Source organism: Typopeltis vanoorti, chromosome 7, assembly GCF_054136105.1.
Source record: "Typopeltis vanoorti isolate ZY-2024b chromosome 7, IOZ_Tvanoo_1.0, whole genome shotgun sequence".
Classification (NCBI taxonomy): Eukaryota; Metazoa; Arthropoda; class Arachnida; order Uropygi; family Thelyphonidae; genus Typopeltis; species Typopeltis vanoorti.
In genome coordinates, this window is record NC_143555.1 from 24,667,130 (window position 1) to 24,694,529 (window position 27,400).

The window sequence follows — 27,400 nt, forward strand, 5'->3', positions numbered from 1 at the left end:
ATCGGTTAGAATGCAATCAGCGAAGTGGCTCTTATGTAAGCTATTTAAGAAATTATAATCTAAGAAGGATAAAAGCCATTTTCTCAGTCGTACAACATTTATTTAACTACACCATTATTCCAGGCCGATTCTGAATCAAATCCTCCACGATATTTGTAATAGCCATAATTACCTCCATGGCAACAGACCATTAATACCATTCGTGTATCGGTATTATTTTTATGAAATAAATCTTTGCAGCATAAACAAGGTCTTCAATATTTGGGATTCAATAAAAATGAAAAGGGAGGCTCTTTGGCTGAGAAAGAGACTTTTAAAAGTCTCTAGAACTAGGAAAACAGTATGAAAAGTCTAGACGAAAACTGGAAAAAAGTTCATAAAACTATTTCTGTTGCATTTAACTAATGAAGATTAATTTTAATTTATGCGTACCACCGAAAGAGCATACTGTTATGTTTCTAGCATGGCGAAGTTGATTAATTTCAGCATAACCTTTCATTAAACTGACTCAGTATTTAAGCATCCATATAGTGATTTGTCCTTATGCTACGCCATGATGAATGTTAACGTCTCTTTCAAGTATTTTTCTAATTACAAATTTCCTCTAATAAATGTCTCTGAATGCTTTAAGGCAGGGAGAGAGTAATTTATCACTGTCACTTTGGCCGAGGATTCTACTCGATTATGTAATCGCAAGCATTACCTAAACAGTGGGCTTCACTCTATTAGTAGCATATACATGACGGTCTCCACTTTAGGTAGCAAGTGTTTAAAATATCTGTGCAACTGGCCTACTCCCTACATCCTCCCCCCAAAAAGCAATTAAAATAATGATTGTACTCCTTTCTTCAATGCGGGTTATATTGTTGGTTTACTTTTTTAAGAGAATGTGTATTTAATAATTTATGAAAGTTATAAAGAATTCTGTTACAGAGAAAGGCTTTCTAATTCCTCTTTCGAGGTCCAAAATCAAACAACGCATTGAATTTGCTAAAATAATAGTAGAAAAAATACTGCATAATCAACCTGTCTCTGCTTCGTGTTGTTCACTTATTCCATCGTACACTAATTACATTATTTAAACGGGCTTCATGTAAATCTTCAACATCACTGAATAGCTGTCATGATTCTACCCTTTTTCATTTACCCCTCAGTGACCTGATTTAATGTACATTAATTTTCATATTTACCTTTTAGTTATATACCAAAGAATTCGGTCTTGTTTGTTATAAACTTTGTGAGAAGTGCAGAGCAGTTCGACTATTGCTTAGAGTTAAATAAGGAAAGAAATTCCTAAGTTATTGGTGACATTTTAATATACATTTTCATAAAAATATCTGATATATAAAACTCATAAAAAATTGGAAATTTGACATGAATCAAACGGCCGATTGGTCGTCATGGCTATGATATTGGAAAGTGGTTGACTGTAGAAACACTCAGGATATTTCCTCATCACGTTCAGTCTGAGTAGTTAGATAAATAAATATGTGATACCTTATGTTGTTTGAAATGGTGGGTTCTGTGGTAGATTTTATCCTTAGTTTTTTTTTTTTTTTTAACTTGGGTTTCTGGGAGAAAAGCTCTTTTTTTTCCATTCCTCATTACTTACTTGCTAAAAAATTGCTCTAAAAACGTTATTCTAATCAGCGACTTTTAACAGAACTCTAATTGGCTTTCTTCTAGTGGTAATGTGCTTGCTAACCTCCAAAACAGAAGCGGTACTTGAATGAGATATAGGCAATAGTTTTAAAAAAAGGATGTAAAATAACCAGTATGACAATTCGTTACCACAACAAACAACATTACTGTTACACAGCAATATTTGCGGCTTCAATAGATTCAACATTTAGTTAAAGTAGGTAAGCTCGAAAAGGAACTCTGAATCTTCCTTTTTCCTTTTTCGGAAAGCAAAAAAAAAAAGAATACAAAACTTTAAGTACCTAATCTGAGATAAACTTCGAACTCTTTTCTACTCTCTTCGAACTGGGTCCTGCGTAATTGCATTGTAGTCGACACCGATCTGAAGGAAGCCTACACAGAATATATGGGTTGATTCCTGTTTCATTTCTACTGCTTAGAGGAAAGCTCTAGTAAGCACCAACAGCTGGTGGTCGAACTTCATCAGCCAGTGTAATACTAGTACCGTAAGCTAAAAGTGACCAAATTTTGAACTCTAGCAAACCTCTGGACTTCTTTCCCCATAATTGATGTCTTCGTAGATATGACAAGGATCATAGTTTCTTACATAATTACCATTAAAACAATGTTCCAGAAACTGGTTGGCTGCATGAATCGGTACATTGGGATGAACCTAAATTATATACTTTAGGAAGGGTCATGTTAAAATTGTCTGCCAAAAAACGCATTCTAGTTCCAAGTATTTATTCAGTAGGATTGCAGATGGGTCCTAGATTCACTGTTTAAGTTTTAGTTTTCTGTTCCACAAGAATTCATTGGGAAGAATAAGGATTCTTTCCTGTGCAACCGTATCTCACTCAGCGATATCGTTAGCTTCGATTATAGTCCTGTTGTATTATTTCACTTTTTATGTAGGAAATGAGAAATGCATTAACTTGTGTGATATCTGGGACCAGCCAGCTAATAAAGTATCTCAACGATTGATTCATCTTTGTTGTTCGTATAAGCACCAGTGTGAGAAATCCATTGAAAGTTTACAAAATAGCGACCATTTCTGGGAGGACAAAAAACTCAATATTATTGCTATTAATGATGCTAGGTTGTTTGACCAGTATATTCCAGTTAATTAAACATGTTCGCGAAACCCAACACTGTGATAAATCAAAATTGCTCTCAGAATGAATCGACGCTGCTGAATGTGAGTGTGATTTTCATCTTAACATTTCAAGAGTGCGTGTAATCTATCTTTCCACTGTTGAAGCTGTTGGATTCGAATCCCAATGTTTTCCCAATGTCTCTAATTATATTAACATGATAGATGACTGACATCGTCTACGTATCACCGCAACCCCACTAATGAAGGCCAGAAGTTGTTTAAAAATGTCACACATGATCTCTAGAACATGGTTCACGAATTAAAACCACAGGAAACGGACGTCTACAATGTCCCTTTCCTGTAGGAGTAATTATCTTGATGTGTAAGTTATAACAATCAAAGGACACTGAGGAATAATATCTGTGCTCCTGCACGAAATCGAAGTACATTGATTGCAAATTCTCTCACTTCTCGACTGAACAGCAAACGAGGCGCCGTTACGAATTCACATGGGCACATTTGAATCGATGATACATTCGATCCGTTTAAGTCCTCTAAAGTGAAACTGAAACGTCATTTTCAGCGAAATGGAGTTATTGTGCTGACCTGAAAGGTCTCTTGCGGATATTCAGAAAAGGTGCTTCGAGATGAAATTTCCGGTTTACCACGCATATGAGATATGGACATGCAGATCGATCTTGATTAAATCACCCCAAGTTGTAAATAAATAGACAAAAGATGTCACACGATTTATTTGTTACTCCCATCCGTCTTACAGGTTACTGAGTATGCGTGCACAAGTGCATATGTGATATAACCTTTGGTATATATCACATATGGGCGATTGGTCATCATGAACCCCACAAGGTAAGATTTAGAACTCCCCGTTAGAAATTCTAGATGCATATCAAAGTGATCTCACATGCAACTCGATACCAAACTGCTTGGTCAATCTTCATGATTGCTGAGCTCAACTTAACCATTTAATGTGGCATTCTACACATTCGCCTCGAACCATGATTTATCCACGGAGCTAAATGCAGACCTAACAATGTTGAAACCCCGACACCAATTAGAGTGCGCATGTGCCCTCATTGACGGCCCACGAAAGTGCCATATGACGGACATGCATATCGGCAGGAATAATGATTCATAAATTCCGTTATGCTTTCAGCGTCACTACACGTTGGAATAATGCACAATTTACTGGAGAGATACTTGCAGGATAATTCATAGATGTTACTGTTAGCTAGGTTGTATGAAGACAGTGCATTCTAGAGATACGTCTAGCGTATCTTCTCACAAGAAATGGACCAGATTGCAATGTTTGTGTTTATAATTTATTTATAAATGTCTCTGGGTGATAGATCATTACAAACTAAAATTGTATTGCTATTTACCAAACAACGTTCTTCCCACTGACTTGTGGAATTTGTACTTCTCTAATCTGATCTGCCGTTACATTTAGATCCTTAAACGCAATACATCGATTACTTACATTTTTGTAGCCTTCCGGACCTTTAGCCATTTAAACTTCAGATATATATCACAGCCACGGAATAGCAATATCACCGTATTGTATTTTTGTATTTATTAATGTAGCATTCTACACATTCGCATCGAACCATGATTTATCCACAGAGCTAAATGCAGACTTAACAATGTTGAAACACCGACACCAATTAGAATGCGCGTGAAAAATAAACACAATATACTAATTCTTCATGATGGGAACACTTGACTCAAAAACAGCAAATTCGCGTTAATAGCCTGGGTGCGGTTACAAATGATGATACCTTTGAGCTCTTTAATACAGATAGCGCTGCGGGTCAAATTCTTAGGTCAAATTCCAGTGGTTATAAACTGGCGAGAAGGCGAGGCAAGGTGTGCGCTAGCACTCAGAAATAAATGTCTGTAATTGGTTATTGTTTCAATCAATCCAATTGAATGTTGTCATTGTCATAATTTGCTGTTTTTGTTTTCTGAGTTTCATCTGTTTGGCATGCTTGAAGTGTGAATTGACGCGTTTAGGACACCGATATGGACAAGTGATTTTCTATAAATAATTTCATAACTTTTTTGCCCATAATTACAATGGAAAACAGTGCTGACCATCTACTGAATGTTCCGTTTTCTGCCAGAGCTTTTGCGATTGTATGATTGATTATAGTCGAAGGAGGCTGGAAGTTGTGTATAAATAAGTAAGTAAACGAGTTATTTCAGAAAAATTAAAAAATAATTATTTCCGAAGTGATTACCCTTTTTCCGATTTTTGTGCGTATTATATGACTGTGTTTAAAAATTGTATCCAAATTCAAATCATCCCTGTCTCACTCTAGTATTTGCCAAGGATAATCTAATTTCAAAACGAAGAGTAAACCTTCTGTGCTTCTCACACAAACTGCGCGCGTGAAGCATAAGACCAATTAAGAGGAGCACTGATGTGCTGCACAATCTCAAAATTTTCATTAAAAAAAGCATACGGTCAGATTGCAGTCAGATTAGTGCGGGTCGCAAAAGCCGCACTACAGCACACCCAACGTAAATGGGCACGCGACACTACTGATTATATATATATATATATATATATATATATATATATATATATATATATATATATATATATATATATATATACCGGGTGATCCAAAAGTAACATAAAAAGTAAAAATTCAATAATTCGAAAAGTATAGACAGTAGAACGATGCGGTTTTCACAGAAATGCAGAGAAAGACATGGGATTTTTTTAATAACGAAAACTTTTATTACCAGAATAGTTACATTTGTCACCGACAGGTGGCGCTTCAGTTGTGTCAGTAGTTGGTGCAGTGGCTCAGCACAGATCGCAACGCAGCTAGGATTACAAATGTTCATTGTGACGGCAGTGATTCATGAGAATGGACGTCAGACGTGGCACGACACCCTGCACAGCATCGAAGAGGGTTTCAGCTGTAATTCCTGTCCCATGATGGCGAATAGCTTCTTTCAACATTGCCAATGACGTCCGCCGACTTGTGCACACCTGTGACTTCAAGCAGTCCCATAACCAAAAGTCACAAGGTGTAAGGTCTGGAGATCTTGGTGGCCATTCGTGCGGGAAGGAGCGACTCAGGACACGGTCCTCGCCAAATGTCGATCGCAGCAGGTGCTGGATAGGACCTGTGATGTGTGGAGGTGCGCTCTATAGTGCGGTTCATGCACTATGGAGCGCTTGCCTCTCCTGCAAGGAGGGAATGATGCTGTCTCTTAAAAGCGCTGCATAACGCTCGCCTGTGACAGAAACAGTTCGAAATGCACGTTGTGGACTTCCTCAAAGAAAAAAGGCCTATAATTAATGACGCATGAACCCACACCATGCTGTTACCTTTGGCTGATGCAAAGGGGTTTCCACAATCGCGTGTGGGTTTTCTCTCGCCCAGATGCGGCAGTTGCGCGCATTTACACTTCCATTAAGCCAAAGGCGCGCCTCGTCAGTCCACAGAGCATTTGGCAGCTAGTCCGCATTGTTTTCCATCTGTTGAAAAGCCCAATTTGCAAATTCATGACGTCTTTAGAAATCGGTTGGTTTCAGTTCCTGTACGTGTGGGATTTTGTAAGGATACCTCTTGAGGATGATCCTGAGTGATCGCCATTCACTCAGGATCATCCTCATTCGGCGATCACTCAGGATCATCCTCATTCCGTACGAAATGCCAGTTCGTCTACGCGCACTGCATTCCCCATGTGCGGAAGCTGCCGATTGTGTGTTAGTCTCGTGTTCGACCTCGTGCACAACTGCAATAGTTTTTTTTTGGTCTCCCGCTTCTTGCATGTGCTTCCAAACTGCCAGTGTTCTCAAACATTTTCATCATAGCAATCAGTGAGGAACAAAGCGCTCCCTTTCCACTTCTAATACCCCGCATCGAATGATAGGTGCGCAAAGCTACACTTGAAAAATTGTAGTTCTGATAATACAGCTTAACTAAAAGTGCTTTTTCTCGTAATGATAACATGCCTCACCTTGGCAGAACGTTTAACTTCAGTAATAAACGTTAAATGCTGAAAGTTTAACTTCAGTAATAAACGTTAAATGCTGAAAGTTTAACTTCAGTATTCACTACATCTGAAATTATTTACCTACCTCACGGTTTAAATAGTGACAGGTAGCAGCTCCGGAACCGCCACAGCCCCACCTGTCGGTGACAAATGTAACTATTCTGACAATAACATTTTTCGTTACTAAAAAAAATCCCATGTCTTTCTGTGCGTTTCTGTGAAAACCGCTTCGTGTAACTGTCTATAATTTTCGAATTATTGAATTTTTACTTTTTCTGTGACTTTTGGATCACCTGGTGAATATATATATATATGCATATCAATTATCCTATCTGATTGTCCTCGAAAGGCTGATATCCAGTGTCTTGGATCATCAAACCTGATTTCTAAAATTTCAATCACTGATGATTGTGTTAACCTTAATAGTTCCTAGAAGCACAGTAGTTCCTTTATGTCGAATATGAGGTTTTATACCACTTTCCTTAATAATGTGGTTTATAAAATTTATAAATAACAATATATATATATATATATATATAGAGAGAGAGAGAAAGAGTATGCGGGCCTTCACTAATTTAATCCCATCTGATTGACATATTTCATATCTACATATCGATATACAATCATGTATATCCTATTTATAGCAAGCTGAAACAACCCTTAATGCAGGAGTAATGTGTAATAATAATAATTGCACATAAACTTTACATTTAGGTATGCAACAAAATTATGCTGTCAATTCAGAATTCTAAATTAAAAACTTGGTATCAAAGTAGATACTGGTACCAATGTAAAACGCTGTTAGAGAAAGAAAATCTGTCACACTGATCATAAAGGTAATCTTCATAATGTGGAAATATTTTCAAATAAACACTTACTATTTAACGATTATGAATGTTGAAATACAGGAATGTGTGTGTGTGTGTGTGTGTGTGTGTGTGTGTGTGTGTGTGTGTGTGTGTGTGTGTGTGTGTGTGTGTGTGTGTGTGTGTGTGTGTGTGTGTGTGTGTGTGTGTGTGTGTGTGTGTGTGTGTGAGACAGAGAGAGAGAGAGAGAGAGAGAGAGAGAGAGAGTGCATTTATTTTGATAGTTAAATATCATTATCGTTTGGGGAATGATGATATTGTCGATAACTAGGAACCATTCCAATGCAATAATCATCAATAATATACTTCCCCCAAATATTTCGCTGTTCGCAAATTTCGTCGCATTCTAGCTACACACGATACAGTAAATGGAACAAATGAACACTTGAAGCTACTCATTAAGTGCAATAAACTAGAAAAGTTCCTACCGAAGGATGACACTGTATTTGCCTTGAAACGACCGTCAAGTGCTATTTGGTCATATAATGGCCACTATAATGACGTTTATTCCCAAGGTACGTCACTTATGGGTTCATAACCTCATATTATGCATTAGCGGACGCTTTCTTCTGTAGGTACTGTTAGCAGTCGCATTAAATCACCAGCCAAGGCACAATTTTCTGGTTGGCCAGTCGGGGACACAATACAGAAAGGCTGGAGAATTTCTCTTGTGTCGCAAAAGAGAAGGTCACATATTTGTTTCAGAGAGCATATGGGCGATGCACGATAGTTCGGAAACTACATATATATATATATATATATTCGGGTAGTAGGATAGGTGCATGAATTAGAATTGAAGGACGCATTGTGTTTGATTGAGCGCTGAAGTATTATTGATGATTCTGTTATTAACAGTGCAGAAAATTCAATGCCCTATTGTGTGTGTCGAATTGTGCGATTGAGAGAGAATATACAATTATTCTTTCAAGATTAAACACGCTTATGCATTTTTCTAATGCTTGAGAAAAAAATTAATTTTTAAATTTAATATTTAAAAAACACTTTGGAAGGTATAGAATATTACAATGATATCGTGGTTAATTGACCCACGCATTTATAATACAGCTGAGCAACCACTAGTGCGACAAATATGAATATTGGATTATCTGAATCTGTATTCAGTGGACAAGTAACCAAGGAATGAGACAATCCATTGTAAACTAAAGAAACGTATGGGATCGTCTTGAGATAAAATTTTCATTTGGAGCAAGCCAGCTCCACATGAATCTTCATGCTTGCAATTAGACTTTAAAAAATGTATAAGTACAGCATCAGCTAATATAGACATAAAGGATCTTTAAATGAGGACGTTGCTGAGAGATATTAGTAAGGCTTTCACATGTACAGCTTATCTAAAATGCATTCTCCATAAATACTAGTCCTAGTTAGTTAAACTGTTTTTCATAAATTAGAGTCGCGGTAGTCAGAATAAATAACTTTTTTTTTTGGAAAAGTAATTTGATGAATTGTTAATAACGCACTTACTGAATGAAACGGAGTAGAAGTGGAGAGAGAGAGAGAGAGAGAGAGAGTGGGAGGGGGGGTGTTGCAACATAAGACTGTAAAATTGAGTTATTTTGCATGAGCGAACTCTATCATTCCTTTGTCAAAACACTGTAAGATACCTAGCAGTGTGCATCAGAAACTTTTCATTCAATCAGTGTATATTCTTTTCGTCATTGAAATTGGAATTTGTATTCAATTTCAAGCACGTTCTCAACTTCCAATTTTGGAACGTGTGCGGTAGTATATTCGACAAAAAATGCTGTATGTATTCGGAAAGCAAGGGAATAGAATATTTATCATAGGCATGCCTCTTTTCTATACAGCTTTTGTTTTAATCATTTCCCCGGTGTCATATATACTATTCCGGAGATCCTGACCTATTAAGACGTCTCGTAAATTTTGGCAATTAAGGTAATAAGAATCTACTTTGGGGATTTTATTTTGATGGAAATAACACGCTTCTTGTAACTGAAGAACTAAACTGAATGTAAACGATTATATAATGCCTTACTAGTGACCGATTGTGCATGTTCCAAGATTCTTGACATTTTGTCTTTGTTAATCATACCCACTATAGGTTTTAAACATAAAGATTAGTATTAATACCCTGGATTAGCTATAGGTTAGATTATCTGAGAACCTACTGCCGAATACTATATACGAAAATTTCAGGTCTCCAGTAAATTTAATTTGACACATTAATTGGGCACGGATATGATTTTTTCACGTTATGAAGATTAGCTATTCATTAGTTATTAGATTATTTTAATTTCAGATCTGCAAATACAAGGGAGTTAATTATTCTCTCTCTCTTAAATCACTGGGGTAACTCTTATAAGCCTGCATGCTATACTAATTCACATTGCCTATCTTTTTTTTTTTTTTGCTTCCCTGTATTCTTTATTTCTGTCTACCTTCACTTTCTGTCAAATGCTACTTGAATATTTCATTTTCTCTCCATTACATTCTGTTCTGGAGTCAGTTTTCACTCCTCCTTTTCTGCAACCAGAAAGTGCACACTCATTCTTTTCCCGTCATATCCATGCGCATTTCGGATCACATCAGAAGGTTACATATCCATTTCACAAAACGAGTTTTCATCTCAAAGTTTCATATATACCTGTTCTTAATTCTCCATGCCCTCACAATGCTTTCTCTCCTTTCCATATCGCCTCTTTTTACACGTCTTTTCTTGTTCCATTGCTCCTCAAATTACGGAAAGTGCTGTGTGATTTATCTTCGTCACTTTTGCTCATTTCAACAGTACCATATAGTATCGTTATTTCTCTAAATAAGCAGTTCTTATACAATGATACTTTATATTTTATAAGCAGCGTTTTTCTTATTTTACTTTTGTCATGCAGTTGACTGCGCTTTTTTTTATCCTTTGATAGTATTGCCTGCTTTTCTCACTTAAAAAAAAGGACTGCATTATAATTAACGTAATGTTAAAGGATCGTTATGTGGATTAAAGGCACAATTCCCTAGCAGTCAATAAATAGTATTGTTTCAGAACGAAATGTGTATTTGTAAATTATCTTTTTTTCTTTTTTTTTTTTGAACATTAACTGAAGATTAAGGTCTTCTCTTCAAAATCGATTATTACTATTACTTAGAAATGTTTATATATTCAAAGGAGAATGTAAAGCATAATTTTCGTATAGCTACTGTAGAAATGAATAAGTCATTGTGTGGGAAATTGCTCTACTTGCAATTTTTATTAAATTATGATGGCCTGCTTTTAATGTCGGTTATTGATATGATAACGTAACCAAAAAATAAAGGTTAAGGCATTATGACAGCTGAGTCTAATATTCTGTTATAATCATGACTTGGTATAATAGCTTGACTTGGTAGCAAAACAGTAATGCAAATTGCTAATGAAAAAATCTTCTCTGTAAAGTAATTTGCTTTAATATCAGTAAGCTAATATGTGGGTTTTGATAGTAGTTTGGCGTTTAACCTCCTTATTTGATGTTCACTAAAAGTTGAAAAAAACAGTTAATACACTGATGTATACATTATTTTGTAATAAAATCAGGAACATCATGGATAATGTGAATTGCGAGGTTCATTCTCTACGACGATAACTGCAAGAAGAAATCAGCCTTACACTTCAAGATTAGAAAATGCTAGCCATAACAGGGGGAAAAAAAAGCTAAGCATTTCCTGCATTTTATTGAACTCATCGATTTGAATTGACTGCAATTCTCACAGCTTTCAATATAAATAAATATTAATGATTGTCAGTAACCCCTTTGCTATTCGTTAGCTATATGTTTGAGCGAAACTTAAAATAAGTACTCCATTGGTGTCACCGGTATTGTTTGATCGTTGACGTTTGGAAAACTTTCCTAGTCAGGTGAATATTTGCTTCTTTGGTCATACAGAATTAGTAGATCAGAGGCGACTACCCGCGATATATAGGATTTTGAATATGATTATTATCAACTGTTAAGTATTTAATTAAAAAAAAAAAAAAACAGCTGGACTTCGGTTCTAAGCCCCCCAGTTCTCAAATAGTAGTAGAAATAAGTGCTTTGAATTGTTTGGTATTGAAATTTCTTATTATTTTGAGTAGCTATATGAAGTGAATTATTTTTAAAAATAAATATCAATGCATTTGTATAGAGCAAGACAATTTGTTCTTTTTGACAGTACATTTTATTTTCACATGTTTATTATAGCTGAAGATTTCTAAAAGTCAAAGTGATTCATTCCTCCTTCCTCCTGTTCTCAAATAACAGTAGAACAAAGCCATTTGAATTGTTTGGTATTGAAATTTCGTATTATAGTGATTTTTACTACTCATACTCCAGTAGCACTCATGTCTTGTCATATTTTCGTTTAAGGCTAATGCAAATCTAAAACGACAGTGAGGTAGGACTTGTACATTTTCAATAGTATTTAAATTTTGCACCCGTTCAGAATTACGTTGGTAATTAGAAGTTGCACTACATTGTAAACGTTGTAATTTAAGTAAGATATCAGAAGCGATTCTCCACTTGACATCTAATTATGTTCTTCTGTTATACAATACTAGCCTGGTTTTATACCCTCTGAAACTAATTATTATTGTCTGAATTAAACTGCATTGAATTATACAGTAAATGCATACACCTATATTTTTGAAAGGCTACTATGATCATCAATTCAAATAATGTTTTATATAATAGTAAATCTTTGTATGAAGGACAACAAATATTAAAGCCGAGTAAAACATACTGGGCCTCACACTGTAACCCTATCTAGTAGAAGAGCTCTGTATTTCCATTTCAAATATTTGTTGAGTAAGCTGCTTTATGACCGAGATATTGGCTTAGATGAGGATTCATAAAGGAACAGACAGAATCGTTGTTCAGAGAGAAAAGGGCTGCTGCAACATCAAATACTTAATATGCCATTCAAGCACGCTACTGATACGAGTCACGTGTTCTAGGCATAGAGGTATAAGCATATTAATGACTGTTATGTTCAATCAATGCTCGGAAATACGAGGAAAGCACGAAGAGAAAAACTGCATGCATCATCATTGCATACCCCAGAGGAAACGATAATGAAATAAGAATTTTTGGTTTGGACTGCAATTACAAGAAATAGTGAAAAGAATTCTTTTTGAAAGGCAGTAAAGCGGTTCAATATTTCATAGAAAGATTGTCCACGTAGAGAAATAATAAAACGACTCGGGAATTTCAAAAATGCTTTTTTGGCGTTAAATCAAAGCCTTCACTACTATGGGGAAATTGTTGAGTAATGTAAGAATAAAGCCGTTCGAGTTGTCACGTAAACTGTTTTGATCAAAATGATCATGCCGAGAGAGAAGCATTGATTTAGTAAATTCGGTAAATATATATACACTAAACCTACATTTAACGGACAAAATTTCCGGTCCGTATGCAACATGTGAAAATTAACACCCTGTTAATTTTAAAATGCTTTTAACCAAGATCTGCATATAATTAAATTAGCAATTTATTTTTTGTTATTAATTTCCTGTTATTTTTAACAACATACGTTGGAAAAACACTGTAGTAATTTAGCCCACATAAATGAGCCACCGCTCATAAAACATGTTCGGCGAATTATTAGGACGTGATCATACCAATCGCACTGTAATTGGTTCTTTTGTCGCGTGGCGTGACTTTCTGCGGCAGTTTTATTACACACATTTTCGTAATTTTAGGGAGTTAATTATAAAAAGATCAGATGAATTCAAAAGTTCAAAAAAAAAAACTTGATAGTTTTTTCAAAGTAGGATTACCTAAACCAAGCGCCTCAACATCGAACATTAACTTCACATTAACTTATCTAAAAGTGTGAAAATTGTGCGTAAAATAATTTTTGTTATTATAGTGCTAATATTGATAAAATTGCATTATAATGTTACAGATATTTTTATTTAAAAAATTTCGCGATTTAACAGACTTTCGAGGACACCCCTTAGCCCCTATTAGTCCCTTAAATCGAAGGTTTACTATATATATATATATATATATATATATATATATATATATATATATATATATATATATATATATATATATATATATATATATATATATATATATATATATATATATATGTGTGTGTGTGTGTTTATATTATTTCATTTTATGTTACAAATTTTATATCGTCTCAGTTAACTATTCAAATTAGCATTGACATCTACCAGTTATATTGTAAATATGTGATATTCTCTGTCTGGGCACCAACAATGTAGTTTGTATTTAAGTTGTCTAAGAAATTGTAGCTCTAATGATTTGCTAAGGAGACTCTTTCACCCCACGAACCTTGTTTGAGAATTTAGTTTAGGATATTGAATGAATGAATTGTTCGGTTTTAGAGTAGCGGAGCCGTCATATGTTTTCTTCTGTAAGTGAAAACGTGCGAGAAATGCAGTGATTCTGTAATTCTTGGAAACTGAGCATCAAGTTAGATGTGCCGAATTCAGGAATAGGACATTCCGGTTTAGTGGCATCATATAAGTCCGTGCGTTTTGCCTAGTAGCTATGCGCTTCGCAACCATATGGGAAAGAGTGTCCTACGTTCGATTCCCGTCGACGACGTGAGTAGCTTAAGGATCTTCCTCAGCCCTTAGGAAGGGGGGTGCAGCAGAGTGGCGAACCGGCTGCATTAACACGCCAGCAACCCCTCATTCGGAGGGGGGGGGAGGACTTAACCCGTCCTAGATGGATAGGATATAAGTCACAGTAAAATTTCAAACGAGAATCCTTGTTTAACAGTCACGATTATGGTTGAATTCATTGTTGGAAATCCCTAGACCAGTGGTTCTTAACCTTTTAGTAGTCGCGGTCCCCTAAGTATCCTAAAATATTTCCGCGGTCCCCTAGTTTGTAATAACATAATAATAATAGTAATAATAATTCAACTTTTTTAAAATAGTGGTTTTACTTTCTGATTATAATGACAAAAAAAATCAGGAAATAGAAATCAACTTAACTTGAATATTACTGTAAAAACTTTACTGTATTTATATTTAGGAAATCAAATAATGTTCTTTGTTTGCTGATTTTATAAGGGAGTTAAATTTTAAGAAATAACAAATCAGTATTACAGAACTGAAAGTTTCGAAAAGTAATTGCACTGAAGTAGCACTTAACGTTAAGTTCTATGCGTTCGTGCTAATATTGTTTAAAACTTCAGAGAATCACTTCTATCACACGTTCAGTAGGAAGATGTCACGATTTGCAGTGTTGCCAGCAGCGAAAAGTCGACTTGTGGCGCCACCACATAAGAAACTACTGCATTAAACTGCATAATTCCGATTATTAATACAAAACGATACAAGTTTGAAACAAAGTAAAATAAGGATTAAAAAATAATTATTTTAAGAGAGTTCAAAATTTTTAAACGTAGAAGCATTCTATAAATTTTCCGTGACCCCCTAGGAGGCTGCGGTCCACTCGTTAAGAATCACTTCCCTAGACTATATGTTGGAAACTTAATTTAGAAGATGATTTACAGATGCATTTTCGTATTTGGAAATGGGATTTAGAAAAGGATAGGCATAGCAGCATTTTTTTTTCATATTTCCATGTTAGCGCTTTATTCGTGCTTAATCCCAAAGAGTGCTCACTGATAGTTTTAAAAAGTACACTTTCCTTGGATTATCTAAAATAAGCCCTTCCAGCTAGTGTACAAAACGGATTATAAACTAATTTGAATCGCTACAGAATGTTGTAAGAGTGATTAATTTGATTAATTACTCCATGCATGTTTTATGATCTAGTACGATATTTGTTTTATAATCTGTATTTTTAAAAAATTACATTGGAAGACCGCAGCATATACGACCACTGTGTGTGTGTGTGTGTGTGTGTGTGTGTGCGCGCGCGTGCGTGCGTGTGTGTGTGTCAGTCCGTCCCTGTAGTGGTTCTCAGTAAGACCTGCAAAATACCCTTCTACAGCTGCAGTCACTTGCAGCTGTAGAAGGGTATTTTTACCTATGGGAAGAGATAGAAGTCAGAGGGAGCCAAATCTGGGAAATAGAGTGGATGTTCCAATAATTCATAGTGCAGATCCCTTAATTTTCTCATTGCCAAAACACTTTTTTGAGCAGATGCATTTTCCTAATGAAAGACGATTTTATCTTCTGCAAACCGGGTCTTTTTCTCAGGAAATTTTTCGTCTAGTCTGGTTAAAAGATTGGAGTAATATTCCCCGGTTATTGTTTTATCCATTTAAAGATAATTAATGAACAAAATGCCTTTAGCATCCCAAAACACCGATGCCATGGCCTTTCCTGCTGATAGAACCGATTTTGTCTCCTTTGGCGCTGAACAACCGGCTTCTGTCCATTGTTTGGATTCTGGTGTGTAATGGTGAATCCAATCTCGCCCATGGTAATAAATCAACACACAAAATCACTTTTATTCCTCTTAAGACGCTCCAAGCACTGTTCAGAGATTTTCATGCGAGTGCGGTTTTTGATCTGCTGTGAGCAAGCGAAGCACCCATCTTGCACAAAGCCTTTTCATTTGCAATTCTTGATGCAAAATATATCCTACACGTTCTTTAGAAATGCCAATAGTCTCAACAAATTGACGCACTTTGACTCCCCGGTCATTCAGTACTATATCGTTCAGTCGATCAATGATTTCTGGTGTTGTTACACTTTTTGGACGTCCTTCACGCGGATCATCTTCAAGGCTGGTACGGCCATGCTTAAACTCGGCAGCCCATTTCTTAATTGTAGAAAACTAAATAGAAGAGTGTCCATAAACTTTTATGAACTTCGAATGAATTTATTTTGGCGTGAAATCCTCTTTTACAAAGAATTTTGTAACCGCACGATACTCAATTTTATTCATTTCAAGGGATTTAAACAACATTTTTGCTTCCAACAGCTGTATAAAAAAACTACTTGATAGAATGACTTGTAATTTCAAATGGATGCTTATGACAGATGTTTCAACTTAGAAAAAAAAATCGAGCCAACCATATTTACCTATGGTCGAGGCCGAGAACTTTTCAGACCACCCTTGTATTTCGAAGCAGTGGGCAATAGGATACGAAATAGTTACATACACACAATACAGTCTTTGTTTCAAGAAATGATATTAATGTGTGTGTGTGTGTGTGTGTGTGTGTGTGTGTGTGTGTGTGTGTGTGTGTGTGTGTGTGTGTGTGTGTGTGTGTGTGTGTGTGTGTGTGTGTGTGTGTGTGTGTGTGTGTGTGTGTGTGTGTGTGTGTGCTTGCGAAAGAGAGAGAGAGCGATTTAATGCTTGTACTTTAGGTTTATTTGTTTTCAAAAGGAAAAATATCCAATAAATTTGTACTGCAGCCAAACAAGATAAAAGCCTTCCTTTTTCTCCTTTCACAAAGTTCAGATCATCAGAGATTAAGCAATGATATAATTTGAGTTGGGTTTGAATTCTAACAGACCTGATATCTTTTATTTATCACCAAACCAAAAATATCCGATCAGAATTTCAGCCTTCTAATAATTCATGAACTGGATAGGATTGGCTGCAAGTTATTTATTTTGGAGAAGAATTGTTCCTTTATAAAGAATGAGCACGAGATAAATAGCCATATGTTTTAGTATTTCGTCTACAGATTTTATAATTTTAAAAGAGCTCAACAATACACTCATATGCTTTGAACCATAACAAGATTTTTCAAGCGTATTGATAGATACATTTAAAAATATATATTTCTCCATGTTATATATATTTTAAATTTCTCTCTCAGCTCTTACTTATTTCTTAACCTATAAAAATTTACAGAGCATTTACAGATTGAGTACTGAATATTTTATTATACAATACTCAATACTCAATAGGTTAATAAATGACATTAATTTAACATTGGATGCTGCTTCTGAAGATTAATCTTTAGAATCTTCATTATTGCAAATTAAAAAATTAAACGGTGGTTCCTAATCAAATTCTCCACTTCATGTCCAGCTTGTTTATATTCAATAATAAAAGTATGTTAGAATTGGCTGATACTTAGAATTGATAAGACTGCTGATCTTATCAATTTAGAAGAAACATCTCCATCATGGATGGCAACAGTGAAATAATCTCTCAGATATACTGTAAGAAATGGACGAAAACCTCCGTCCCTTTGAAAGAGCTAGTGGATTGAGTTAATTTTGTGATTAACTGTCCCGTTCAGGAGCAGAGATTTGAAAGAATTTCAAGGACATTTTGCTGAACGTTGGCATTTGCTTTCTGTGGCCGTATTTAATACAGAAATAATAGGTTCCGTGGGGGGGGGAGATAATGCTGGGTATGAAATGGAAGAAGTTGAATTTTTTAGAAGTTGTCATGTTGATATGCCACCAATCTATTTATCAAATCAATAAAATGAATCTCAACAGTTCATGCCGTTTCCTTCATATGATATGCGATGAAATATCCATTAATTCCAGAAAAGAACAGATTATATTTTTCTCTTTTAGAACAATAGAGGATCTGTTTACAAAGCGGCGTCAGCAACAATATAAGTTGACTAGTATATTGCTTCCAGTAATTTTCAATTCAGACCACATCTCGCGTTTTCCAATCAGGTCACTTCCTTCATTGTGGAGCACAAAGAAATCTCTCACTTCGACTTTATATAACGCAGATAGTCAATCCATGAAACCAACGAGAATCTCAAAGATACCCAAACAAAGTTCAGTGCGTTTAACAATTCACGAAACAAACCCAATTGATAACCGCGTATAGGTAGAGGAAATATAGTTTATAGAGAAAGGGAGAAAATAAGCTAAAGACATAAGCAATCACTCCTTCTTTAAGGATTTGCACATCTCAAACCCATTTTTGTTTTAACGGAGTTGGCAGGATAATGATCTACTGGAAGTTGAGAAAAATTGCCAAAGTTAGTGTGTATGAGGATGTGGTGACAGTTTAAATTTGCACAATCCGTGTAATTAGAAAGAGATGACAATAATCTCTTTCTAATTACACGAAATTGGGTCCTTAAGTCGGACTCAAACTGAGGCTATATAGTAGAGTCGAGTTTTCTTCCTAAATTTCGGGTTTCTTTTTCCATAGAATGCACGAACTCCACAGTTGGTTGTTTTGAAAGAATCTAGACAATGTACTAGTGAACTGGTGCCTGTAGAATTATTGCTGTGTTCGACTTCCACATTAGAGAGTTTTAACATAGTGTTAATTAAATCTGACAGAGATATTGTGAAGTAGAAAGCATAAAATGATTGCCATGTCTTCATCTTCTTCACGTATTTGATGTGATATCTGTTGCGACCAAGATTTCCATGAAACTATATGAAAGACTATCTTAATTTAGAAATGGAAAAGTTACCACTTAACAAATTAAGATTTATCTATCATAATATTATCTCTTAAGGCATTATTTTATTTCTTAATTTTTCCGGAACTCATTATGTATTGCTTTTAAATGGCAATTCCTTTGAGGATATCTAGTGAAAACAGCTTACGAGAAATCCCAGAATTTGCTGCTAAATATTTGATATTGTCGAAGCGGAACTGCGGACTCCTTTTCAAATATGAACAATCTTCTTCCAAATGCCGTGTCCTCTTTTCATTATTCAGTTTAATAACATGAAGATTACCAATAGAGGAAATTAAAAGCAAGCGACTAAAACTCTTGAATTAATGAAAGCCGGAATGCGTGACCTTTCTTGTAAATCTAATGTCTTTTAGATATGCATTTAAGTTTTTTTAGCCACGTTCTTTGTATGATTGGAGAATCCTTTTTTTTTTGAAAGGTATAGTTTCAATGAAAATTAGATATGCATTTAAGTTTTTTTAGCCACGTTCTCTGTATGATTGGAGAATCCTTTTTTTTTTGAAAGGTATAGTTTCAATGAAAATGTGGAATGTTTTTATCATAAGCAAACATCAATTATTTTTATCTGCAAGTAAAATTACATCATTGAATTTTTTTTTTCATTGAGTTTCAAAGAACCACTTCAAAAATAAAGAATTGGAACATCGTTTTAAGTAGGACGTACGTTTTGACCCAACTCTTTCATCTACATCTAAATACGTGATTAGAGACTAAATGCTTATTATTATCAAAGACTGGATAGAGAATTCTTTGCTTTATTTCCAAGTGAAAATCTACTTAAATTTGCACATACCAAATTAAAAAGCAGCTGAACTTATTTTTTCATTATATTAAGGTTATCGGCGGTGTGTTTCCACATTTGCCAAAGGCGAAGTTCAGTATGCTTCACTAAACAAGACATTTGTCTTTGCCTATTCATTTTCTGAGATCTTCACCAGCGCACTCGTCTAAGGGTAGAAAGGGATAGATGAACTGGTAAATAAGACTTTTCTTGGAGAGAAACCTGTTCACAGTGCACTAAACTAACACTTAAAAATAAAGAACAGGCAATGAAAGTATTTACAATTAACCTGTTGTTAATTTTCGTTGGTAAACGGCTGAACATTTGAAGTACAACCTCACAAAAAACGAACGACTCTGGTTGCTTAGTTATTAAGATTCTCACCTCATTTTTGTTCAGCCCCATCTGTATATATATATATATATATATATATATATATATATATATATATATATATATATATATATATATATATATATATATATATATATATATATATATATATATATCAGAGAAGAATATTCGGGGTGTGCGGTGCACGTCCCCGAATATTGCAATTGCGGTCCAATTGCAATATCACTGTTATTTCTGCATTTATTCTCGCTAAAGTCTCCCCTAAATGTTTCCTGGCTTCTCGTGATTCCTCAAATTAAAAGGAATTCCTCAAATGTCCTTTTCCCGAAGCACAAACACAGCAATGCTTCAGGAAAAGGACACTTTTCGACGCTTAAACATTGCATCACATTCGCGTTAATATCCCGGGTGTGTGGTCACATGTATCAGAGAAGAATATTCGGGGTGTGCGGTGCACGTCCCCGAATATTGCAATTGCGGTCCAATTGCAATATCACTGTTATTTCTGCATTTATTCTCGTTAAAGTCTCCCCTAATTGTTTCTTGGCTTCTCGTGATTCCTCAAATTAAAAGGAATTCCTCAAATGTCCTTTTCCCGAAGCACAAACACAGTAATGCTTCAGGAAAAGGACACTTTTCGACGCTTAAACATTGCATCACATTCGCGTTAATATCCCGGGTGTGTGGTCACAAAGACATATACCTATGAGTCCTTTGAGCAGAGACATATAGACGGCTCAATAGGACAAATTGTTAGCGTTCCAATGGTTTTAAAACGCCCAGAAAGCAAAGCGGGGTGAGCGGCGAGACAATGGCACATATAAATCAGTAGCTATAAATGGTTATTTGGTCAACCAATCCAACTGAACGTTGTCATTTGTCACGGGTTGCTGTTATTGTTTTCTCAGTTTCTTATACAGAATAAATATTCAGCTTATACAGAATAATCTGCATAAGCATATATGCTTATGCTTATGCAACATAAGCATATTCTGCGGAGCGGAGTGTTTTTCCACTAAATGTGTCATTCGAGTTGTCTCTAGTTATAATATAGTACACAGATGTCAAATGTCTGTTAACTGTTTATTTAGTTGTAAACAGAGCTACTTGATTTTCTTGCTTGTGCAGTGTAGCATCTGTTGAGGTTGGAAAGTTTTAAGGGAATAGGGACATTTTTATTCTAGTCTTTGAAAAACAACAGACGTAGTAAAAATATATCTATTCCAGAATAAAATTGAATACGTCTGTGTGTTTTAAGAAGTTGATTTACAACGAAATACTAGCATATGTGAGATATCCATTATTGATAATACAGAAGAGCCTGACACTAAAAAAACAAAACAAAAAAACTAATGCATGTAGGATTCGCGAAGGTGTGAATAATTCCGAAGTGATCGTATCCTATTATTGCGTAATATGTATACTGAGTCTCAGTAAACAAAACAAAATTCTTAGAAGACGAAGCGAAATGTACCATAGAAATACACAAAACATGCACAAAAAATTTTATGATGTGATTTGCTACTCCATCAAACCAGATTTATTCCTGCCATGCCTAAATGAATCATCTGATGAACATTATTAGTTCACGCCTAAATGAATCATCTGATCAACATTATTAGTTCATTGAAGTAGCCTCTTCCTATAGTTTTTAACTGAACTACTATAGGTGTGTATAGTGGCTGTTTATTATTGGTTAGGATATTATATGATTTGTAATTATGCCATCATAAATTCACTTACTCATGTCTAGATTTCACAGGATCACATGCTATTCGCTCTACCCAGCAACTTATAGGACAGACATATCACAAATGTTAATTATTAATAATTAGTTTGGCATTAATGAAAGTATTTCTATTCACGCTTATTCTTTCTTTTACATTTCCCATTCTCACATGGCTTATAAATGATGGTTCACATATTTACACCTTTGAGTAATTCAAATATACCAAACAAACAGAGTATTATCTTTTATTATTGTTTTCTAATATACAACATCTTAAAAAACCACATTGTTTCCCCCCACTCTATGCAGATTTGGTTACAATTAATTGATAAATTAAAGTATTCAATGTTAGCCTACACTTAATTGCATTGAACAATTAAGATGTGCGCAGATGTGCTATGCATCCTTAAAACTTTCATACATCACCAAAAATGCAATCATACAGTCAAATTGACGTGAATTTTGTAGCACGGGTTGCATAAGCCACGTAACAGCACACCCAACCGAAATGGGCACGCGACGCCACTGGTATGTACTCGTATGTTAAACTTTAATCCTCATCCCAAGAAAGCGACTTATGTCTGATAACTACAGGAATCGAGGATTTTTAGTGAGCAATGCCGAGTTAGTCATTCCTAGGGTACTGTAAGGTTTCTCATTCCTGGTAGTTTCTGATTTTTCTTGTGAACTGACTGATTGATGCAAGCTGGCATAGCACATTAATGCTGCATGATATCAATACCATCGACGGTTATACACAGAAAAGTCAACCCCTGTGACCTAATTCTTTCCCAAAATAAACGCTTCCCACTAACGGCTATTTTCATTAAGGATCCCCGATAACTAAATGTAATCATGATAAATAAACATGCACTAATACAATCTTTTTTTTCTTTTTGCAGGTATTCATACTAAAATATTTTAAAGTACAGTGTGCGTGTAAACTATGTTCTTGATTGATTAAGCAAGTTATTTACTAATAATTGTTTCTATTTTTTGGTTCTTTGAGAGTTAGACGAGCCACCAACCGCTTTTCGATAAAAAAAAAAAAGAACAAGAGTTGGTGTGCATACGTACAGATATTTGTGCGTATGCAAAGTGAATGTGTGAATTATGCTTACACATTTATTTTTTCAAGAAAACACAACTTACCTGCTATTCTACTGTTACTAATGGCTACATCTCATCTGCCTGTCATGTCGTAAACTTCTAAGTATATTCTTTAAAAAAGACAATATTAACTCTGATTTTCAAAGTCAAACAGTTAGAACACATACGCGTTTACAGAATACACTGAGCTCATAGCAATAATTTAAATCAAGCTTCTTCATAACCCTTTTCTCGAAGAATGTTTTTTGTTTGTATTTATTTCAGTGGCTAATGAAAATACAATTGTTTACACTGACAATTAAATAGAAAATAAATAAGTCAAATGAAAATTAAACTTTTTTTAAGTTTAGTTCATTTAAATTTAAGTTTATAACAATAAAAGTGTCCGCGTGGTTAGCCTAGTGGCTTTGAGCTTCGTAACCATAGGCCTGGGGAAGGAGTGTCCCAGATTCGATTCCCGTCGAACACGTGAGGAACTTGAGGATCTTCCTCAGGCATAGCCCAATTAGCCAATCTTGGACGCGGGCAGTAGGTTTTTTTCGCCAGTTTATCTGGCGTTTTTAATCCCGCAAGCAGGCAAACCGGCCCCGAGAACATATGCTGCTACAATCAAAAAATATACCCCCCCCAGTGGCAGACTAGGCGACAGGTCGGTTGGGAGTGGTACTAACAAGAATGCGCATCTAAGTAATACGCCAACCCTGCATAGGAAGCGGGAATAACGCGTAGTGAAAGAAAGATTAAAAGTTAATTAATGGAAAGTTTTTTATAATATATATTAGCTTATTGTGTGCATATAAGTGCACTGTTATTAAAAGTACGTTTCACAATACAAGAAAACCTCGCTTAACGCGATTAATTAATCCATCAATTAAGGTCCGTTAAGTGAAATCGTGTTAAGCGAATAATTCATCTATCAGTTGGCCTAAATCGGAAGAAAAATTACAGTATAAGCTATATTAGAGGATAATATCATCAAAATTAATAAAAATCAATTGCTTCCATTTTTATTTAATGTCTAGACATTTGATTGAGCTACTTTTTTATAAAAAAAATCAGGTAAAGATGTTTGAATAGTTCTTGACTTTTTCATCTTGTCATTCAATTTGCGATAGCTGGCGATCGCTTTATCAAGATTTAGGTGAACTTTGAAGCTTCGTTCAATATCAGAATCAGCTTCAAACAGAATTTCCTTAGCATGCTCAATGTGATTGAAAACTAGCTCAAGTTCTTTTGCTGTTAGCTGCTTAGTCCTACCATTCTCGCTTAACTGGTCTGAATGGGAGTCGAGCAAGTTTCTCGCATCTTTATTATCCAGTTCATTAAATCCAGATTTTTTTCATTTGTGCTGATTTCTTCAATAATGTTAGATCTTGGATTTTGCGCACAATAAACTAACGTAGACTTGAGTTTAAAGTTGCCTTCTGCATTACTTCCTAACAAAAGCTTAAGATAATCTTTAGATACTTTGTATCTTGGTTGATACGCTTCAGTTTTAGCTAGGAAAGTTTTTGTTGGCATACGCTTCCAAAAGAGACCAGTTTCGTCGACGTTGAATATTTGACGAATGTCATAAATCACCCTCCTGAATTATCCTTTGTAATTCTTCAGGAAACTTTGCCGCAGAATCTTTATCAGCACTAGCAGATTCCTCAGATATTACGTTATGCAGTCCAGCTAGATTTTTAAAACGATCAAACCATCCTAAACTGGCAGTAAAGATTTCACATTCCTCTTGAAATTTGATCTCTTTCAATGATGTAAAAATATTGAGTGCTGTTGCTGAATATTCCTTATACTTGTAGCAGTAGCAACTTTTCCTTGGTCTTTTTATTTTTTGCTCTTATTTAGTATAGTCCGAACTGTAGATGCTGTATCCCAGGTCACACACAAACATTGTATTACTACATCACGAAAATATCTCTTAATGACTTCCAGCTTTTCCTCTACCGTAATAATTTTTCTTCTCTTTTTATTACTGCCGCTTTCTTTATCAGTCTTTCTTTTTTTCCATATCAGGGGTTGAATATAATAAAGCCTTATAGGTATCTAAAATGAAGGAAAAGTGATTGAGCAAGAGAACAGTGTGCATGTTCGCTTGCTATGATAGTTTAGAATCAACTGCTGCCGACCATCGCCCGCAGCACTGCCACTGGCTACTACATTGACAAGTGCAGCCGCTTGCTGCAGATTGGCGACGAAAAATTTCGCATAACGTAAAAAAATTGCGCTAACTGATTATCGCCCATTTCGAATTCGCGTTAAGCGAGAGTTTGCTTTGATGGATGCATCTCTTTTTCTTCGTTTCTAACGAAGACAATATTATCCTGTCATACGCTAAGTTGATATAAGTTTCGTTCCCTTTATTTCCGATTTTTCTTATAGCAAAATAAAGCGACAGCATCAAGAAAACGTACCATCACATGGAAATACTGTTTAGATTCATTTGTTTCATGACGTTCAAAATTAGATTTTTAGTTTCCTGCAGTCAAAAGCATCTGTAATAAATCACTAGGGGAAGTAAGAGAAAGGAGAAGGAAAATTATAACTAACCTAAATGAGTATGAAATTATCTTCCCTACATTATTCTTAACGAAGGCACAAAAAGCCAACTTAGTTCATCCAGTTACACAAAAGATGCGAAATGTTCTTTCTCCTTCCTTCTTTACGGTTGGGTTAGTTGAGTGCAATGAAGTTAAGTAAGTTTCCCACGCCTCACTTAGTTGTGTATTTACTTCATTTCTTAAGCCGATGGAAACAGTGAACTGCTAATTACTTGAAAACGTTTCTGAAATTAAGGAACTAAAAGTCGGGAAATAAAGAATCAGCCCTTTCATGCGTCAAGTTTATTTGCGAGGAGCAATCAAGTGCACATTAATTGGAGATTCTTTACTGTAAATGTGACTTTTATGCCACTGTTTTTATGTGCAAGCAATGGTCTTGCTTTGATGTTCTCTTACTTAACATACACTTCTTTAAATGCCTCTTTTTACTGTATAAATTGATATTATCCTAATTTCTTTTGTGATGTATATAACTAAATCTTCATCTGACTTTCTTCGTGCCTTGTTCAACCAGGATGCTGCGCTACTGCTCTTATGAAACTTTCACAAATGTGCTGGTAGCTGAAATGCGTGATCGAATATTTAAACAGTAAGTTGTTTATCGGTTTAGCAAGAAATAAGAAGCAGAAAAATTGTGCAAACAAAGTGGCTGACGTTAGCTTTTTTATAATAATAAAACGGATAATACCGAAAGTACAGTTCAATCAGAAGCCGTCACTCAGATAAACAAGGACATAAATTATAACGAATAAACAGGACTAGTTTTAAAATATATTTCAAGACTATGTTGAAATAGAAGCTATCATAAAATGCGCAAGACTTGCACTTAATAAACATACCCAAATTGTATGATGAATCATCCAATATAGATAAAAACCAGATCTGAAGCTTAAAAATAAAATAGCGAAATCATCCAATAAGAGCTAATCCGTTTTCTGTACTTGTCAACAAATTGGTTGACCTCTCATGAGTGTATTAAGTAAGAGGGTTATGTGGAAAGGAAGGAAGTGTTTCTTAACATCAAAGAGAATATAAAGATGCTAACGTTGCCTGTTTTAAGCATCACAAATGTAATTTGCTTCCTCAGAACTAGATAAGAACTTGATTCTTGAGAACCTGTAAAGGTTCTCTTGAAACATTACCTTGAAGCTTACCTTTATTGGCTAAGTTATTTCGGAAATAAGATTGAAAATATTTCTGAGATATGAGTTGCAAGTAGGTCAGATTCAGTTAATAAGGTGATTGTTTCACATTGTCATACACGAGCAAAAGAGGAAAGAAGAAGAAAGTTACTATGGTGTACCACAAAGGTCTGTTTTGGGTCCACTGCTGTTTAATAATATCTTTTTATGTAAATGATATTGGGAGAGATCTGAATGGTGATATGTGGTTGTTTGCAGATGACGCAAAGTTGGGGGAGAGCTATCAGGAGTAGAGCTGATGCCGCAGCTTTGCGAGAGGAGTTGAATGCACTCGCTGAATGGGTAAATAAGTACGGTTTTCAATTTAATGTTGCGAACTGTAACGTTTTGAAATTTGGGAAGCAAAGATGGGATATAGAGTACACAATTGGTGTACTCTACATCCTGGTGGAAATATCTTGGAAGATATAGAGGAGATGGGAGATCTGTGAGTGATTGTGGACAACAATCTAAACTTTCGGGGACATGTTGCACAGCAAATAATGGGAATGATGTGGAGAGAAGTGACTCGTAGAAGTAACGATGTTAGGTTACCTTGTATAAGGCTTTGATTAGACCACATATGGATTAAAGTGCACATATTTAGTCACCTTGTTCTCAAAAAATATGATAAAAAGGTCCAGAGACAGGTGGTTCTGGTCTCTGGAATGTTGAGTATGAAATTTCAAATACCAAATCTGAGTAAAATTCATCCCATACAACTGGTGTG

General features: G+C 35.3%; 1 protein-coding gene across 8 annotated transcripts in view; it reads left to right on the forward strand.

The window, feature by feature from the left end:
* The window catches only part of LOC150104529 (lachesin-like), a 1,086,504-nt gene that overhangs the window by 261,109 nt on the left and 797,995 nt on the right, over positions 1-27,400 (forward strand). For 6 of the 8 annotated variants that reach the window (XM_090395728.1, XM_090395732.1, XM_090395735.1 and 3 more), the window contains exon 4: positions 11,832-12,024. The exons of the other annotated variants lie outside the window; for them this stretch is intronic. The gene's annotated coding sequence lies outside the window, so the exon portion shown is untranslated. The remainder of the gene's footprint in view (positions 1-11,831; positions 12,025-27,400) is intronic. 8 annotated transcript variants of the gene reach the window in all.